This window comes from Scyliorhinus torazame, chromosome 1, assembly GCF_047496885.1.
Source record: "Scyliorhinus torazame isolate Kashiwa2021f chromosome 1, sScyTor2.1, whole genome shotgun sequence".
Classification (NCBI taxonomy): Eukaryota; Metazoa; Chordata; class Chondrichthyes; order Carcharhiniformes; family Scyliorhinidae; genus Scyliorhinus; species Scyliorhinus torazame.
Window position 1 is genome coordinate 353,385,060 of NC_092707.1, and position 25,330 is coordinate 353,410,389.

The window sequence follows — 25,330 nt, forward strand, 5'->3', positions numbered from 1 at the left end:
TCACACACACTGAAGTTCACACACACACTCTATCTCTCACACATTGAAATTTCACACACACTCTCTCACACACACACTAAAATTTCACACACTCTCACACACACTGAAATTTCCCACACACTCACACACACTGAAATTTCATACACACACTCTATCTCTCACACATTGAAATTTCACACACACACTCTCACACACAGTGAAATTTCACACACTCTCTCACACACTGAAATTTCACACATACACTCTATCTCTCACACATTGAAATTTCACACACCCTCTCTCACACACACACTGACATTTCACACACTCTCACACATTGAAATTTCACACACCCTCTCTCACACACACACTGCCATTTCACACACTCTCACACACACTGAAATTTCCCACACACTCTCTCACACACACTGAAATTTCACACACACTCTCTCACACACACACTGAAATTTCACACACACACTCTCACACACACTGAAGTTTCGCACACACACTCTCTCACACACACTGAACTTTCACACAATCTCTCACACACACTGAAATTTCACACACACACTCTCACTCACACTGAAATTTCACACACTCTCTCACACACACTGAAATTTCATACACACACTCTATCTCTCACACATTGAAATTTCACACACACTCTCTCACACACACACTGAAATTTCACACACTCTCAAACACACTGAAATTTCACACACTCTCACACACACTGAAATTTCACACACACTCTCTCACACATACACTGAAATTTCACACACCCACGCTCACACACACTGAAGTTTCACACACACTCTCTCACACACAGTAAGATTTCACACACTCTCACAAAGACTGAAATTTCACACACATTCTCACACACACTGAAATTTCACACGCACTCTCACACACACTGAAATTTCACACGCACTCTCACACACACTGAAGTTTCACACACACATTCTCACACACACTGAAGTTTCACACACACTCTCACACACACACTGAAATTTCACACACACACTCTATCTCTCACACATTGAAATTTGACACACCCTCTCTCACACACACACTGCCATTTCACACACTCTCACACACACTGAAATTTCCCACACACTCTCTCACACACACTGAAATTTCACACACACTCTCTCACACACACACTGAAATTTCACACACACACTCTCACGCACACTGAAGTTTCGCACACACACTCTCTCACACACACTGAACTTTAACACACACTCTCTCACACACACTAAAATTTCACATACACTCTCACAAAGACTGAACTTTCACACACACTCTCACACACACTGAAATTTCACACACACATTCTCTCACACACTGAAATTTCACACACATTCTCACACACACTGAAATTTCACACGCACTCTCACACACACTGAAATTTCACACACATTCTCTCACACACTGAAATTTCACACATTCTCTCACACACTGAAATTTCACACGCACTCTCACACACACTGAAGATTCACACACACATTCTCACACACACTGAAATTTCACAAACATTCTCGCACACACTGAAATTTCACACACATTCTCTCACACACTGAAATTTCACACACACTCTCACACACACTGAAATTTCACACACATTCTCACACACTGAAATTTCACACACATTCTCACACACACTGAAATTTCACACACACCCTCACACACACTGAAGTTTCACACAGACGTTCTCACACACACTGAAGTTTCACACACACATTCTCACACACACTGACATTTCACACGCACTCATACACACTGAAATTCCACACGCACTCTCACACACACTGATATTTCACACACACAGTCTCACACACACTGAAATTTAACACGCACTCTCACACACACTGAAGTTTCACACGCACTCTCACACACACTGAAGTTTCACACACATTCTCTCACACACTGAAATTTCACACACACTCTCACACACAATGAAATTTCACACACATTCTCACAACACTGAAATTTCACACACACTCACACACACTGAAATTTCACACGCCCTCTCACACACTGAAGTTTCACACACACATTCTCACACACACTGAAATTTCACACGCACTCTCACACATACTGAAGTTTCACACACATTCTCACACACACTGAAATTTCACACGCACTCTCACACACATTGAAATTTCACACGCACTCTCACACACACTGAAGTTTCACACACACACTCTCACACACACTGAAATTTCACACACTCTCTCACACACACTGAAATTTCACACACACACTCTATCTCTCACACATTGAAATTTCACACACACACTCTCACACACACACTGAAATTTCACACACTCTCACACACACTGAAATTTCACACACACTCTCTCACACACACTGATATTTCACACACACTCTATCTCTCACACATTGAAATTTCACACACACACTCTCAAACACACTGAAATTTCCCACACTCTCACACACACTGAAATTTCACACACACTCTCTCACACATACACTGAAATTGCACACACACACGCTCACACACACTGAAGTTTCACACACACTCTCTCACACACACTAAGATTTCACACACTCTCACAAAGACTGAAATTTCACAAACATTCTCTCACACACACTGAAATTTCACACACATTCTCACACACACTGAAATTTCACACGCCCTCTCACACACACTGAAATTTCACACGCACTCTCACACACACTGAAGTTTCACACACACATTCTCACACACACTGAAGTTTCACACGCACTCTCACACACACTGAAATTTCACACGCACTCTCACACACACTGATGTTTCACACACACATTCTCACACACACTGCAATTTCACACGCACTCTCACACACACTGAAGTTTCACACACATTCTCACACACACTGAAATTTCACACGCACTCTCACACACACTGAAATTTCACACGCACTCTCACACACACTGAAGTTTTACACACACATTCTCACACACACTGAAGTTTCACAGGCACTCTCACACACACTGAAATTTCACACGCACTCTCACACACACTGAAGTTTCACACACACATTCTCACACACACTGAAATTTCATTCGCACTCTCACACACACTGAAGTTTCACACACACACTCTATCTCTCACACATTGAAATTTCACACACATTATCTCACACACACACTTAAATTTCACACTCTCACACACACTGAAATTTCCCACACACACACACACACTGAAATTTCATACACACACTCTATCTCTCACACATTGAAATTTCACACACACACTCTCACACACAGTGAAATTTCACACACACTCTCTCACACACACACTGAAATTTCACACACACACTCTATCTCTCACACATTGAAATTTCACACACCCCCTCTCACACACACACTGCCATTTCACACTCTCTCACACACACACTGAAATTTCACACACACACACTCTCTCACACACACTGAACTTTCACACACACTCTCTCACACACACTAAAATTTCACATACACTCTCACAAAGACTGAACTTTCACACACACTCTCACACACACTGAAATTTCACACACACATTCTCTCACACACTGAAATTTCACACACATTCTCACACACACTGAAATTTCACACGCACTCTCACACACACTGAAATTTCACACACATTCTCTCACACACTGAAATTTCACACATTCTCTCACACACTGAAATTTCACACGCACTCTCACACACACTGAAGATTCACACACACATTCTCACACACTCTGAAATTTCACAAACATTCTCTCACACACTGAAATTTCACACACATTCTCTCACACACTGAAATTTCACACACACTCTCACACACACTGAAATTTCACACACATTCTCACACACTGAAATTTCACACACATTCTCACACACACTGAAATTTCACACGCACCCACACACACACTGAAGTTTCACACAGACGTTCTCACACACACTGAAGTTTCACACACACATTCTCACACACACTGACATTTCACACGCACTCATACACACTGAAATTCCACACGCACTCTCACACACACTGATATTTCACACACACAGTCTCACACACACTGAAATTTCACACGCACTCTCACACACACTGAAGTTTCACACGCACTCTCACACACACTGAAGTTTCACACACATTCTCTCACACACTGAAATTTCACACACACTCTCACACACAATGAAATTTCACACACATTCTCACAACACTGAAATTTCACACACACACACACACACTGAAATTTTACACGCCCTCTCACACACTGAAGTTTCACACACACATTCTCACACACACTGAAATTTCACAGGCACTCTCACACATACTGAAGTTTCACACACATTCTCACACACACTGAACTTTCACACACATTCTCACACACACTGAAATTTCACACGCACTCTCACACACACTGAAGTTTCACACACACATTCTCACACACTGAAATTTCACACGCACTCTCACACACACTGAAATTTCACACGCACTCTCACACACATTGAAATTTCACACGCACTCTCACACACACTGAAGTTTCACACACTCTCTCACACACACTGAAATTTCACACACTCTCTCACACACACTGAAATTTCACACACACACTCTATCTCTCACACATTGAAATATCACACACACTCTCTCACACACACACTGAAATTTCACACACTCTCACACACACTGAAATTTCACACACACTCTCTCACACACACTGATATTTCACACACACACTCTATCTCTCACACATTGAAATTTCACACACACACTCTCAAACACACTGAAATTTCCCACACTCACACACACACTGAAATTTCACACACACTCTCTCACACATACACTGAAATTTCACACACACACGCTCACACACACTGAAGTTTCACACACACTCTCTCACACACACTAAGATTTCACACACTCTCACAAAGACTGAAATTTCACACACACTCTCACACACACTGAAATTTCACACACATTCTCTCACACACTGAAATTTCACACACATTCTCTCACACAAACTGAAATTTCCCACACATTCTCACACACACTGAAATTTCACACGCCCTCTCACACACACTGAAATTTCACACGCACTCTCACACACACTGAAGTTTCACACACACATTCTCACACACACTGAAATTTCATTCGCACTCTCACACACACTGAAGTTTCACACACACACTCTATCTCTCACACATTGAAATTTCACACACATTCTCTCACACACACACTTAAATTTCACACTCTCACACACACTGAAATTTCCCACACACACACACACACTGAAATTTCATACACACACTCTATCTCTCACACATTGAAATTTCACACACACACTCTCACAGACAGTGAAATTTCACACACACTCTCTCACACACACACTGAAATTTCACACACACACTCTATTTCTCACACATTGAAATTTCACACACCCTCTCTCACACACACACTGCCATTTCACACTCTCTCACACACACACTGAAATTTCACACACACACACTCTCTCACACACACTGAACTCCCACACACACTGAAGTTTCACACGCACTCTCACACACACTGAAATTTCACACGCACTCTCACACACACTGATGTTTCACACACACATTCTCACACACACTGCAATTTCACACGCACTCTCACACACACTGAAGTTTCACACACATTCTCACACGCACTGAAATTTCACACGCACTCTCACACACACTGAAATTTCACACGCACTCTCACACACACTGAAGTTTTACACACACATTCTCACACACACTGAAGTTTCACAGGCACTCTCACACACACTGAAATTTCACACGCACTCTCACACACACTGAAGTTTCACACACACATTCTCACACACACTGAAATTTCATTCGCACTCTCACACACACTGAAGTTTCACACACACACTCTATCTCTCACACATTGAAATTTCACACACATTCTCTCACACACACACTTAAATTTCACACACTCTCACACACACTGAAATTTCCCACACACTCACACACACTGAAATTTCATACACACACTCTATCTCTCACACATTGAAATTTCACACACACACTCTCACACACACTGAAATTTCACACACACACTCTATCTCTCACACATTGAAATTTCACACACCCTCTCTCACACACACACTGCCATTTCACACACTCTCACACACACTGAAATTTCCCACACACTCTCTCACACACAATGAAATTTCACACACACTCTCTCACACACACACTGAAATTTCACACACTCTCACACACACTGAAGTTTCGCACACACTCTCTCACACACACTGAACTTTCACACACACTCTCTCACACACACTAAAATTTCACACACACTCTCACAAAGACTGAACTTTCACACACACTCTCACACACACTGAAATTTCAGACACACATTCTCTCACACACTGAAATTTCACACACATTCTCACACACACTGAAATTTCACACGCACTCTCACACACACTGAAATTTCACACACATTCTCTCACACACACTGAAATTTCACACACATACTCACACACACTGAAATTTCACACGCACTCTCACACACACTGAAATTTCACACACACATTCTCTCACACACACTGAAATTTCACACACGTTCTCACACACACTGAAATTTCACACGCACTCTCACACACACTGAAGTTTCACACACACATTCTCACACACACTGAAGTTTCACACGCACTCTCATACACACTGAAATTTCACACGCACTCTCACACACACTGATGTTTCACACACACATTCTCACACACACTGAAATTTCACACGCACCCTCACACACACTGAAGTTTCACACACATTCTCACACACACTGAAATTTCACACACATTCTCACACACACTGACATTTCACACGCACTCATACACACTGAAATTTCACACGAACTCTCACACACACTGATATTTCACACACACATTCTCACACACACTGAAATTTCACACGCACTCTCACACACACTGAAGTTTCACACGCACTCTCACCCACACTGAAGTTTCACACACATTCTCTCACACACTGAAATTTCACACACACTCTCACACACACTGAAATTTCACACACATTCTCACAACACTGAAATTTCACACACAGTCTCACACACACTGAAATTTCACACGCCCTCTCACACACTGAAGTTTCACACACACATTCTCACACACACTGAAATTTCACACGCACTCTCACACATACTGACGTTTCACACACATTCTCACACATACTGAAATTTCACACGCATTCTCACACACACTGAAATTTCACACACACTCTCACACACACTGAAGTTTCACACACACATTCTCACACACACTGAAATTTCACACGCACTCTCACACACACTGAAATTTCACACGCACTCTCACACACACTGAAATTTCACACGCACTCTCACACACACTGAAGTTTTACACACACATTCTCACACACACTGAAGTTTCACAGGCACTCTCACACACACTGAAATTTCACACGCACTCTCACACACACTGAAATTTCACACGCACTCTCACACACACTGAAGTTTCACACACACATCCTCACACACACTGAAATTTAACACGCACTCTCACACACACTGAGGATTCACACACACACTTATCTCTCACACATTGAAATTTCACACACACTCTCTCACACACACACTTAAATTTAACACACTCTCACACACACAGAAATTTCCCACACACTTACACGCACTGAAATTTCATACACACACTCTATCTCTCACACATTGAAATTTCACACACACACTCTCACACACAGTGAAATTTCACACACTCTCTCACACACTGAAATTTCACACATACACTCTATCTCTCACGCATTGAAATTTCACACACGCTCTCTCACACACACACTGAAATTTCACACACTCTCATACAGACTGAAATTTCCCACACACTCTCTCACACACACTGAAATGTCACACACACTCTCTCACACACACACTGAAATTTCACACACACACTCTATCTCACACACATTGAAATTTCACACACCCTCTCTCACACACACACTGCCATTTCACACACTCTCACACACACTGAAATTTCCCACACACTCTCTCACACACACTGAAATTTCACGCACACTCTCTCACACACACTGAAATTTCACACACACTGAAATTTCACACACACACTCTCCCACACACTGAAGTTTCGCACACACACTCTCTCACACACACTGAACTTTCACACACACTCTCTCACACACACTAAAATTTCACACACACTCTCACAAAGACTGAACTTTCACACACACTCTCACACACACTGAAATTTCACACACACATTCTCTCACACACTGAAATTTCACACACATTCTCACACACTGAAATTTCACACGCACTCTCACACACACTGAAATTTCACACACACTCTCACGCACACTGAAAATTCACACACATTCTCACACACACTGAAATTCCACACGCACTCTCACACACACTGAAGTTTCACAAACACATTCTCACACACACTGAAATTTCACACACATTCTCTCACTCACTGAAATTTCACAAACATTATCTCACACACTACAATTTCACACACATTCTCTCACACACTGAAATTTCACACACACTCTCACACACACTGAAATTTCACACACATTCTCACACACACTGAAATTTCACACGCACTCTCACACACACTGAAATTTCACACACATTCTCACACACTCTGAAATTTCACACACATTCTCACACACACTGAAATTTCACATGCACCCTCACACACACTGAAGTTTCACACAGACGTTCTCACACACACTGAAGTTTCACACACACATTCTCACACACACTGACATTTCACACGCACTCATACACACTGAAATTTCACACGCACTCTCACACACACTGATGTTTCACACACACATTCTCACACACACTGAAATTTCACACGCACTCACACACACTGAAGTTTCACATGCACTCTCACACACACTGAAGTTTCACACAAATTCTCTCACACACTGAAATTTCACACACACTCTCACACACACTGAAATTTCACACACATTCTCACAACACTGAAATTTCACACATACTCTCACACACACTGAGGTTTCACACACACACTCTCACACACACTGAAATTGCACACACCCTCTCACACACACTGAAGTTTCACACACACATTCTCACACACAGTGAAATTTCACTAGCACTCTCACACATACTGAAGTTTCTCACACGTTCTCACACACACTGAAATTTCACACGCACTCTCACAAACACAGAAATTTCACACGCACTCTCACACATACTGAAGTTTCACACACATTCTCACACACACTGAAATTTCAAACACACTCTCACACACACTGAAATTTCACACGCACTCTCACACACACTGAAGTTTCACACACACATTCTCACACACACTGAAGTTTCACACGCACTCTCACACACACTGAAATTTCACACGCACTCTCACACACACTGACGTTTCACACACACATTATGACACACTGAAATTTCACATGCACTCTCACACACACTGAAGTTTCACAGACACACTCTCACGCACACTGAAATTTCACATATCTCTCACACACACTGAAATTTCACACACACTCTGTCTCTCACACATTGAAATTTCACACACACTCTCTCACACACACACTGAAATTTCACACACTCTCACACACACTGAAATTTCCTACACACTCTCTCACACACACTGATATTTCACACACACACTCTATCTCTCACACATTGAAATTTCACACAAACACTCTCACACACACTGAAATTTCACACAATCTCTCACACACACTGAAATTTCACACACACACTCTAGCTCTCACACATTGAAATTTCACACATACTCTCTCACGCACACACTGAAATTTCACACACTCTCACACACACTGAAATTTCCCACACTCTCACACACACTGAAATTTCACACACATTCTCTCACACACTGAAATTTCACACACATTCTCTCACACACTGAAATTTCACACATTCTCTCACACACTGAAATTTCGCACGCACTCTCACATACACTGAAGATTCACACACACATTCTCACACACACTGAAATTTCACAAACATTCTCTCACACACTGAAATTTCACACACATTCTCTCACACACTGAGATTTCACACACAATCTCACACACACTGAAATTTCACACACATTCTCACACACACTGAAATTTCACACACACTCTCACACACACTGAAATTTCACACACATTCTCACACACACTGAAATTTCACACGCACTCTCGCACACACTGAAATTTCACACACATTCTCACGCACACTGAAATTTCACACACATTCTCACACACACTGAAATTTCACACGCACCCTCACACACACTGAAGTTTCACACAGACATTCTCACACACACTGAAGTTTCACACACACATTCTCACACAAACTGACATTTCACACGCACTCATACACACTGAAATTTCACACGCACTCTCACACACACTGAAGTTTCACACACATTCTCACACACACTGAAATTTCACACACATTCTCTCACACACTGAAATTTCACACACACTTTTACACGCACTGAAATTTCACACACATTCTCACACACACTGAAATTTCTCACACACTATCACACACACTGAGGTTTCACACACACATTCTCACACACACTGAAATTTCACACTGAAATTTCACACGCCCTCTCACACACACTGAAGTTTCACACACACATTCTCACACACATTGAAATTTCACACGCACTCTCACACATACTGACGTTTCACACACATTCTCACACACACTGAAATTTCACACGCACTCTCACACACACTGAAATTTCACACGCACTCTCACACACACTGAAGTTTCACACTCACATTCTCACACACACTGAAGTTTCACACGCACTCTCACACACACTGAAATTTCACATGCACTCTCACACACACTGAAATTTCACACGCACTCTCACACACACTGAAGTTTCACACACACATTCTGACACACTGAAATTTCACACGCACTCTCACACACACTGAAGTTTCACACACACACTTTCACACACACTGAAATTTCACACACTCTCTCACACACACTGAAATTTCACACACACACTCTATCTCTCACACATTGAAATTTCACACACACTCTCTCACACACACACTGAAATTTCACACACTCTCACACACACTGAAATTTCCCACACCCTCTCTCACACACACTGATATTTCACACGCACACTCTATCTCTCACACATTGAAATTTCACACACACATTCTCACACACACTGAAATTTCACACACTCTATCACACACACTGACATTTCACACACACACTCTATCTTTCACATATTGAAATTTCACACACACTCTCTCACACACACACTGAAATTTCACACACTGTCACACACACTGAAATTTCCCACACTCTCACACACACTGAAATTTCACACACACTCTCTCACACATACACTGAAATTTCACACACACACGCTCACACACTGAAGTTTCACACACACTCTCTCACACACACTAAGATTTCACACACTCTCACACATTGAAATTTCACACACACTCTCACACACACTGAAATTTCACACACATTCTCACACACTGAAATTTCACACACACTCTCACACACACTGAAATTTCACACACACTCTCACACACACTGAAATTTCACACACATTCTCACACACACTGAAATTTCACACGCACACTCGCACACACTGAAATTTCACACACATTCTCACACACACTGAAATTTCACACACATTCTCACACACACTGAAATTTCACACGCACCCTCACACACACTGAAGTTTCACACAGACATTCTCACACACACTGAAGTTTCACACGCACTTTCACACACACTGAAATTTCACACACACTTTCACACACACTGAAATTTCACACACATTCTCACACACACTGAAATTTCTCACACACTCTCACACACATTGAGGTTTCACACACACATTCTCACACACACTGAAATTTCACACGCACTCTCACACACACTGAAATTTCACACGCCCTCTCACACACACTGAAGTTTCACACACACATTCTCACACACATTGAAATTTCACACGCACTCTCACACATACTGAAGTTTCACACACATTCTCACACACACTGAAATTTCACACGCACTCTCACACACACTGAAATTTCACACGCACTCTCACACACACTGAAGTTTCACACTCACATTCTCACAGACACTAAAGTTTCACACGCACTCTCACACACACTGAAATTTCACATGCACTCTCACACACACTGAAATTTCACACGCACTCTCACACACACTGAAGTTTCACACACACATCTGACACACTGAAATTTCACACGCATTCTCACACACACTGAAGTTTCACACACACACTCTCACACACACTGAAATTTCACACACTCTCTCACACACACTGAAATTTCACACACACACTCTATCTCTCACACATTGAAATTTCACACACACTCTCTCACACACACACTGAAATTTCACACACTCTCACACAGACTGAAATTCCCCACACCCTCTCTCACACACACTGATATTTCACACACACACTCTATCTCTCACACATTGAAATTTCACACACACACGCTCACACACACTGAAGTTTCACACACACTCTCTCACACACACTAAGATTTCACACACTCTCACAAAGACTGAAATTTCACACACACTCTCACACACACTAAAATTTCACACACACATTCTCTCACACACTGAAATTTCACACACTCTCACACACACTGAAATTTCCCACACTCTCACACACACTGAAATTTCACACACACTCTCTCACACATACACTGAAATTTCACACACACACGCTCACACACACTGAAGTTTCACACACACTCTCTCACACACACTAAGATTTCACACACTCTCACAAAGACTGAAATTTCACACACACTCTCACACACACTAAAATTTCACACACACATTCTCTCACACACTGAAATTTCACACACATTCTCTAACACACACTGAAATTTCCCACACACTCTCTCACACACACTGAAATTTCACGCGCACTCTCTCACACACACAGTGAAATTTCACACACTCTCACACACACGGAAATTTCCCACACTCTCACACACACTGAAATTTCACACACATTCTCTCACACACTGAAATTTCACACACATTCTCTCACACACTGAAATTTCACACATTCTCTCACACACTGAAATTTCACACGCACTCTCACATACACTGAAGATTCACACACACATTCTCACACACACTGAAATTTCACACGCACCCTCACACACACTGAAGTTTCACACAGACATTCTCACACACACTGAAGTTTCACACACACATTCTCACACAAACTGACATTTCACACGCACTCATACACACTGAAATTTCACACGCACTCTCACACACACTGAAGTTTCACACACATTCTCACACACACTGAAATTTCACACACATTCTCTCACACACTGAAATTTCACACACACTTTTACACGCACTGAAATTTCACACACATTCTCACACACACTGAAATTTCTCACACACTATCACACACACTGAGGTTTCACACACACATTCTCACACACACTGAAATTTCACACTGAAATTTCACACGCCCTCTCACACACACTGAAGTTTCACACACACATTCTCACACACATTGAAATTTCACACGCACTCTCACACATACTGACGTTTCACACACATTCTCACACACACTGAAATTTCACACGCACTCTCACACACACTGAAATTTCACACGCACTCTCACACACACTGAAGTTTCACACTCACATTCTCACACACACTGAAGTTTCACACGCACTCTCACACACACTGAAATTTCACATGCACTCTCACACACACTGAAATTTCACACGCACTCTCACACACACTGAAGTTTCACACACACATTCTGACACACTGAAATTTCACACGCACTCTCACACACACTGAAGTTTCACACACACACTTTCACACACACTGAAATTTCACACACTCTCTCACACACACTGAAATTTCACACACACACTCTATCTCTCACACATTGAAATTTCACACACACTCTCTCACACACACACTGAAATTTCACACACTCTCACACACACTGAAATTTCCCACACCCTCTCTCACACACACTGATATTTCACACGCACACTCTATCTCTCACACATTGAAATTTCACACACACATTCTCACACACACTGAAATTTCACACACTCTATCACACACACTGACATTTCACACACACACTCTATCTTTCACATATTGAAATTTCACACACACTCTCTCACACACACACTGAAATTTCACACACTGTCACACACACTGAAATTTCCCACACTCTCACACACACTGAAATTTCACACACACTCTCTCACACATACACTGAAATTTCACACACACACGCTCACACACTGAAGTTTCACACACACTCTCTCACACACACTAAGATTTCACACACTCTCACACATTGAAATTTCACACACACTCTCACACACACTGAAATTTCACACACATTCTCACACACTGAAATTTCACACACACTCTCACACACACTGAAATTTCACACACACTCTCACACACACTGAAATTTCACACACATTCTCACACACACTGAAATTTCACACGCACACTCGCACACACTGAAATTTCACACACATTCTCACACACACTGAAATTTCACACACATTCTCACACACACTGAAATTTCACACGCACCCTCACACACACTGAAGTTTCACACAGACATTCTCACACACACTGAAGTTTCACACGCACTTTCACACACACTGAAATTTCACACACACTTTCACACACACTGAAATTTCACACACATTCTCACACACACTGAAATTTCTCACACACTCTCACACACATTGAGGTTTCACACACACATTCTCACACACACTGAAATTTCACACGCACTCTCACACACACTGAAATTTCACACGCCCTCTCACACACACTGAAGTTTCACACACACATTCTCACACACATTGAAATTTCACACGCACTCTCACACATACTGAAGTTTCACACACATTCTCACACACACTGAAATTTCACACGCACTCTCACACACACTGAAATTTCACACGCACTCTCACACACACTGAAGTTTCACACTCACATTCTCACAGACACTAAAGTTTCACACGCACTCTCACACACACTGAAATTTCACATGCACTCTCACACACACTGAAATTTCACACGCACTCTCACACACACTGAAGTTTCACACACACATCTGACACACTGAAATTTCACACGCATTCTCACACACACTGAAGTTTCACACACACACTCTCACACACACTGAAATTTCACACACTCTCTCACACACACTGAAATTTCACACACACACTCTATCTCTCACACATTGAAATTTCACACACACTCTCTCACACACACACTGAAATTTCACACACTCTCACACAGACTGAAATTCCCCACACCCTCTCTCACACACACTGATATTTCACACACACACTCTATCTCTCACACATTGAAATTTCACACACACACGCTCACACACACTGAAGTTTCACACACACTCTCTCACACACACTAAGATTTCACACACTCTCACAAAGACTGAAATTTCACACACACTCTCACACACACTAAAATTTCACACACACATTCTCTCACACACTGAAATTTCACACACTCTCACACACACTGAAATTTCCCACACTCTCACACACACTGAAATTTCACACACACTCTCTCACACATACACTGAAATTTCACACACACACGCTCACACACACTGAAGTTTCACACACACTCTCTCACACACACTAAGATTTCACACACTCTCACAAAGACTGAAATTTCACACACACTCTCACACACACTAAAATTTCACACACACATTCTCTCACACACTGAAATTTCACACACATTCTCTAACACACACTGAAATTTCCCACACACTCTCTCACACACACTGAAATTTCACGCGCACTCTCTCACACACACAGTGAAATTTCACACACTCTCACACACACGGAAATTTCCCACACTCTCACACACACTGAAATTTCACACACATTCTCTCACACACTGAAATTTCACACACATTCTCTCACACACTGAAATTTCACACATTCTCTCACACACTGAAATTTCACACGCACTCTCACATACACTGAAGATTCACACACACATTCTCACACACACTGAAATTTCACAAACATTCTCTCACACACTGAAATTTCACACACATTCTCTCACACATTGAAATTTCACACACACTCTCACACACACTGAAATTTCACACACATTCTCACACACACTGAAATTTCACACACACTCTCACACACACTGAAATTTCACACACACTCTCACACACACTGAAATTTCACACACATTCTCACACACACTGAAATTTCACACGCACTCTCGCACACACTGAAATTTCACACACATTCTCACACACACTGAAATTTCACACACATTCTCACACACACTGAAATTTCACACGCACCCTCACACACACTGAAGTTTCACACAGACATTCTCACACACACTGAAGTTTCACACGCACTTTCACACACACTGAAATTTCACACACACTTTCACACACACTGAAATTTCACACACATTCTCACACACACTGAAATTTCTCACACACTCTCACACACATTGAGGTTTCACACACACATTCTCACAAACACTGAAATTTCACACGCACTCTCACACACACTGAAATTTCACACGCCCTCTCACACAGACTGAAGTTTCACACACACATTCTCACACACATTGAAATTTCACACGCACTCTCACACATACTGAAGTTTCACACACATTCTCACACACACTGAAATTTCACACGCACTCTCACACACACTGAAATTTCACACGCACTCTCATACACACTGAAGTTTCACACTCACATTCTCACACACACTGAAGTTTCACACGCACTCTCACACACACTGAAATTTCACATGCACTCTCACACACACTGAAATTTCACACGCACTCTCACACACACTGAAGTTTCACACACACATCTGACACACTGAAATTTCACACGCACTCTCACACACACTGAAGTTTCACACACACACTCTCACACACACTGAAATTTCACACACTCTCTCACACACACTGAAATTTCACACACACATTCTCAAACACAGTGAAATTTCACACGCAATCTCACACACACTGAAGTTTCACACACACACTCTCTCACACACACACTGAAATTTCACACACTCTCACACACACTGAAATTCCCCACACCCTCTCTCACACACACTGATATTTCACACACACACTCTATCTCTCACACATTGAAATTTCACACACACACTCTCACACACACTGAAATTTCACACACTCTCTCACACACACTGAAATTTCACACACACACTCTATCTCTCACATATTGAAATTTCACACACACTCTCTCACACACACACTGAAATTTCCCACATTCTCACACACACTGAAATTTCCCACACTCTCACACACACTGAAATTTCACACACACTCTCTCACACATACACTGAAATTTCACACACACACGCTCACACACACTGAAGTTTCACACACACTCACTCACACACACTAAGATTTCACACACATTCTCTCACACACACTGAAATTTCCCACACACTCTCTCACACACACTGAAATTTCCCGCACACTCTCTCACACACACACTAAAATTTCACACACACATTCTCACACACACTGAAATTCCACACACATTCTCTCACACACTGAAATTTCACACACACTCTCACACACACTGAAATTTCACACACATTCTCACACACACTGAAAATTCACACACACTCTCACACACACTGATGTTTCACACACACATTCTCACACACACTGAAATTTCACACGCACTCTCACACATACTGAAGTTTCACACACATTCGCACACACACTGCAGTTTCACACGCACCCTCACACACACTGAAATTTCACAAGCACTCTCACACACACTGAAGTTTCACACACACATTCTCACACACACTGAAGTTTCACACGCACTCTCACACACACTGAAATTTCACACGCACTCTCACACACACTGAAATTTCACACGCACTCTCACACACACTGAAGTTTCACACACACATTCTGACACACTGAAATTTCCCACGAACTCTCACACACACTGAAGTTTCAGACACACACTCTCACACACACTGAAATTTCACACACTCTCTCACACACACTGAAATTGCACACACACACTCTATCTCACACACATTGAAATTTCACACACACTCTCTCACACAGACACTGAAATTTCACACTCTCACACACACTGAAATTTCCCACACACTCTCTCACACATTGAAATTTCACACACACTCTCTCACACACGCACTGAAATTTCACACGCACTCTCACACACACTGAAATTTCACCCGCACTCTCACACACACTGAAGTTTCACACAAACATTCTGACACACTGAAATTTCCCACGCACTCTCACACACACTGAAGTTTCAGACACACACTCTCACATACACTGAAATTTCACACACTCTCTCACACACACTGAAATTTCACACACACACTCTATCTCACACACATTGAAATTTCACACACATTCTCTCACACACTGAAATTTCACACACATTCTCTCACACAATGAAATTTCACACATTGTCTCACACACTGAAATTTCACACGCACTCTCACACACACTGAAATTTCACACGCACTCTCACACACACTGAAGTTTCACACACACATTCTCACACACAGTGAAATTTCACACGCACTCTCACACATACTGAAGTTTCACACACATTCTCACACACTCTGAAATTTCACACGCACTCTCACACACACTGAAATTTCACACGCACTCTCACACACACTGAAGTTTCACACACACATTCTCACACACACTGAAGTTTCACACGCACTCTCACACACACTGAAATTTCACACGCACTCTCACACACACTCAAATGTCACACGAACTCTCACACACACTGAAGTTTCACACACACATTCTGACACACTGAAATTTCACACGCACTCTCACACACACTGAAGTTTCACACACACACTCTGACACACTGAAATTTCCCACGCAGTCTCACACACACTGAAGTTTCACACACACACTCTCACACACACTGAAATTTCACACACACTCTCACACTCACTGAAATTTCACACACACACTCTATCTCTCACACATTGAAATTTCACACACACTCTCTCACACACACACTGAAATTTCACACACTCACACACACACTGAAATTTCCCACACTCTCTCTCACACACACTGAAATTTCACACACACACTCTATCTCTCACACATTGAAATTTCACACACACACACTCTCACACACCGAAATTTCACACATTCTCTCACACACTGAAATTTCACACGCACTCTCACACACACTGAAGATTCACACACACATTCTCACACACACTGACATTTCACAAACATTCTCTCACACACTGAAATTTCACACACATTCTCACACACACTGAAATTTCACACACACTCTCACACACACAGAAATTTCACACACATTCTCACACACACTGAAATTTCACACGCACTCTCACACACACTGAAATTTCACACACATTCTCACACACACTGAAATTTCACACACATTCTCACACACACTGAAATTTCACACGCACCCTCACACACACTGAAGTTTTACACAGACATTCTCACACACACTGAAGTTTCACACACACATTATCACACACATTGACATTTCACACACACTCATACACACTGAAATTTTACACGCACTCTCACACACACTGATGTTTCACACACACATTCTCACACACACTGAAATTTCACACGCACTCTCACACACACTGAAGTTTCACACGCACTCTCACACACACTGAAGTTTCACACACATTCTCACACACACTGAAATTTCACACACATTCTCTCACACACTGAAATTTCACACACACTCTCACACACACTGAAATTTCACACACACTCTCACACACACTGAGGTTTCACACACACATTCTCACACACACTGAAATTTCACACGCACTCTCACACACACTGAAATTTCACACACCCTCTCACACACACTGAAGTTTCACACACACATTCTCACACACACTGAAATTTCACACGCACTCTCACACATACAGAAGTTTCACACACATTCTCACACACACTGAAATTTCACACGCACTCTCACACAAACTGAAATTTCACACGCACTCTCACACACACTGAAGTTTCACACACACATTCTCACACACACTGAAGTTTCCACGCACTCTCACACACACTGAAATTTCACACGCACTCTCACACACACTGATATTTCACACGCACTCTCACACACACTGAAGTTTCACACACACATTCTGACACACTGAAATTTCCCACGCACTCTCACACACACTGAAGTTTCACACACACACTCTCACACACACTGAAATTTCACACACTCTCTCACACACACTGAAATTTCACACACACACTCTATCTCTCACACATAGAAATTTCACACACACTCTCTCTCACACACACTGAAATTTCACACACTCTCACACACACTGAAATTTCCCACACACTCTCTCACACACACTGATATTTCACACACACACTCTATCTCTCACACATTGAAATTTCACACACACACACTCACACACACTGAAATTTCACACACTCTCACACACACTGAAATTTCACACACACACTCTACCTCTCACACATTGAAATTTCACACACACTCTCTCACACACACACTGAAATTTCCCACACTCTCACACACACTGAAATTTCACACACACATTCTCACACATGCACTGAAATTTCACACACACACGCTCACACACACTGAAGTTTCAGACACACTCTCTCACACATGCACTGAAATTTCACACACTCTCACACACACTGAAATTTCCCACACTCTCTCTCACACACACTGATATTTCACACACACACTCTATCTCTCACACATTGAAATTTCACACACACACTCTCACACACTGAAATATCACACATTCTCTCACACACTGAAATTTCACACGCACTCTCACACACACTGAAGATTCACACACACATTCTCACACACACTGACATTTCACAAAAATTCTCTCACACACTGAAATTTCACATACATTCTCTCACACACTGAAATTTCACACACACTCTCACACACACTGAAATTTCACACACATTCTCACACACACTGAAATTTCACACACACTCTCACACACACAGAAATTTCACACACATTCTCACACACACTGAAATTTCACACGCACTCTCACACACACTGAAATTTCACACACATTCTCACACACACTGAAATTTCACACACATTCTCACACACACTGAAATTTCACACGCACCCTCACACACACTGAAGTTTTACACAGACATTCTCACACACACTGATGTTTCACACACACATTATCACACACACTGACATTTCACACACACTCATACACACTGAAATTTCACACGCACTCTCACACACACTGATGTTTCACACACACATTCTCACACACACTGAAATTTCACACGCACTCTCACACACACTGAAGTTTCACACGCACTCTCACACACACTGAAGTTTCACACACATTCTCACACACACTGAAATTTCACACACATTCTCTTACACACTGAAATTTCACACACACTCTCACACACACTGAGGTTTCACACACACATTCTCACACACACTGAAATTTCACACGCACTCTCACACACACTGAAATTTCACACGCCCTCTCACACACACTGAAGTTTCACACACACATTCTCACACACACTGAAATTTCACACGCACTCTCACACATACAGAAGTTTCACACACATTCTCACACACACTGAAATTTCACACGCACTCTCACACAAACTGAAATTTCACACGCACTCTCACACACACTGAAGTTTCACACACACATTCTCACACACACTCAAGTTTCACACGCACTCTCACACACACTGAAATTTCACATGCACTCTCACACACACTGAAATTTCACACGCACTCTCACACACACTGAAGTTTCACACACACATTCTGACACACTGAAATTTCACACGCACTCTCACACACACTGAAATTTCACACACTCTCTCACACACACACTGAAATTTCACACACACACTCTATCTCTAACACATTGAAATTTCACACACACGCTCACACACACACTGAAATTTCCCACACTCTCACACACACTGAAATTTCACACAGACTCGCTATCTCTCACACATAGAAATTGCACACACACTCTCTCTCACACACACTGAAATTTCACACACTCTCACACACACTGAAATTTCCCACACACTCTCTCACACACACTGATATTTCACACACACACTCTATCTCTCACACATTGAAATTTCACACACACTCTCACACACACACTGAAATTTCCCACACTCTCACACACACTGAAATTTCACACACACTCTCTATCTCTCACACATAGAAATTGCACACACACTCTCTCTCACACACACTGAAATTTCACACACTCTCACACACACTGAAATTTCCCACACACTCTCTCACACACACTGATATTTCACACACACACTCTATCTCTCACACATTGAAATTTCACACACACACTCTCACACACACTGAAATTTCACACACTCTCTCACACACACACTGAAATTTCACACACACACTCTATCTCTCACACATTGAAATTTCACACACACTCTCACACAAACACTGAAATTTCCCACACTCTCACACACACTGAAGATTCACACACACATTCTCACACACACTGACATTTCACAAAAATTCTCTCACACACTGAAATTTCACATACATTCTCTCACACACTGAAATTTCACACACACTCTCACACACACTGAAATTTCACACACATTCTCACACACACTGAAATTTCACACACACTCTCACACACACAGAAATTTCACACACATTCTCACACACACTGAAATTTCACATGCACTCTCACACACACTGAAATTTCACACACATTCTCACACACACTGAAATTTCACACACATTCTCACACACACTGAAATTTCACACGCACCCTCACACACACTGAAGTTTTACACAGACATTCTCACACACACTGAAGTTTCACACACACATTATCACACACACTGACATTTCACACACACTCATACACACTGAAATTTCACACGCACTCTCACACACACTGATGTTTCACACACGCATTCTCACACACACTGAAATTTCACACGCACTCTCACACACACTGAAGTTTCACACGCACTCTCACACACACTGAAGTTTCACACACATTCTCACACACACTGAAATTTCACACACATTCTCTGACACACTGAAATTTCACACACACTCTCACACACACTGAAATTTCACACGCACTCTCACACACACTGAGGTTTCACACACACATTCTCACACACACTGAAATTTCACACGCACTCTCACACACACTGAAATTTCACACGCCCTCTCACACACACTGAAGTTTCACACACACATTCTCACACACACTGAAATTTCACACGCACTCTCACACATACAGAAGTTTCACACACATTCTCACACACACTGAAATTTCACACGCACTCTCACACAAACTGAAATTTCACACGCACTCTCACACACACTGAAGTTTCACACACACATTCTCACACACACTCAAGTTTCACACGCACTCTCACACACACTGAAATTTCACACGCACTCTCACACACACTGAAATTTCACACGCACTCTCACACACACTGAAGTTTCACACACACATTCTGACACACTGAAATTTCACACGCACTCTCACACACACTGAAATTTCACACACTCTCTCACACACACACTGAAATTTCACACACACACTCTATCTCTAACACATTGAAATTTCACACACACTCTCACACACACACTGAAATTTCCCACACTCTCACACACACTGAAATTTCACACAGACTCGCTATCTCTCACACATAGAAATTGCACACACACTCTCTCTCACACACACTGAAATTTCACACACTCTCACACACACTGAAATTTCCCACACACTCTCTCACACACACTGATATTTCACACACACACTCTATCTCTCACACATTGAAATTTCACACACACTCTCACACACACACTGAAATTTCCCACACTCTCACACACACTGAAATTTCACACACACTCTATCTCTCACACATAGAAATTGCACACACACTCTCTCTCACACACACTGAAATTTCACACACTCTCACACACACTGAAATTTCCCACACACTCTCTCACACACACTGATATTTCACACACACACTCTATCTCTCACACATTGAAATTTCACACACACACTCTCACACACACTGAAATTTCACACACTCTCTCACACACACACTGAAATTTCACACACACACTCTATCTCTCACACATTGAAATTTCACACACACTCTCACACAAACACTGAAATTTCCCACACTCTCACACACACTGAAATTTCACACACACTCTCTCACACATGCACTGAAATTTCACACACACACGCTCACACACACTGACGTTTCACACACACTCTCTCACACATGCACTGAAATTTCACACACACACGCTCACACACACTGAAGTTTCACACACACTCTCTCACACACACTAAGATTTCACACACTCTCACAAAGACTGAAATTTCACACGCACTCTCACACACACTGAAGTTTCACACACACATTCTGACAAACTGAAATTTCCCACGCACTCTCACACAGACTGAAGTTTCACACACACACTCTCACACACACTGAAATTTCACACACTCTCTCACACAGACTGAAATTTCACACACACACTCTATCTCTCACACATTGAAATTTCACACACACTCTCTCACACACACACTGAAATTTCACACACTCTCACACACACTGAAATTTCCCACACACTCTCTCACACACACTGATATTTCACACACACACTCTATCTCTCACACATTGAAATTTCACACACACACTCTCACACACACTGAAATTTCACACGCACTCTCACACACACTGAAATTTCACACGCACTCTCACACACACTGAAGTTTCACACACACATTCTGACACACTGAAATTTCCCACGCACTCTCACACACACTGAAGTTTCACACACACACTCTCACACACACTGAAATTTCACACACTCTCTCACACACACTGAAATTTCACACACACTCTCTATCTCTCACACATAGAAATTGCACACACACTCTCTCTCACACACACTGAAATTTCACACTCTCTCACACACACTGAAATTTCCCACACACTCTCTCACACACACTGATATTTCACACACACACTCTATCTCTCACACATTGAAATTTCACACACACACTCTCACACACACTGAAATTTCACACACTCTCTCACACA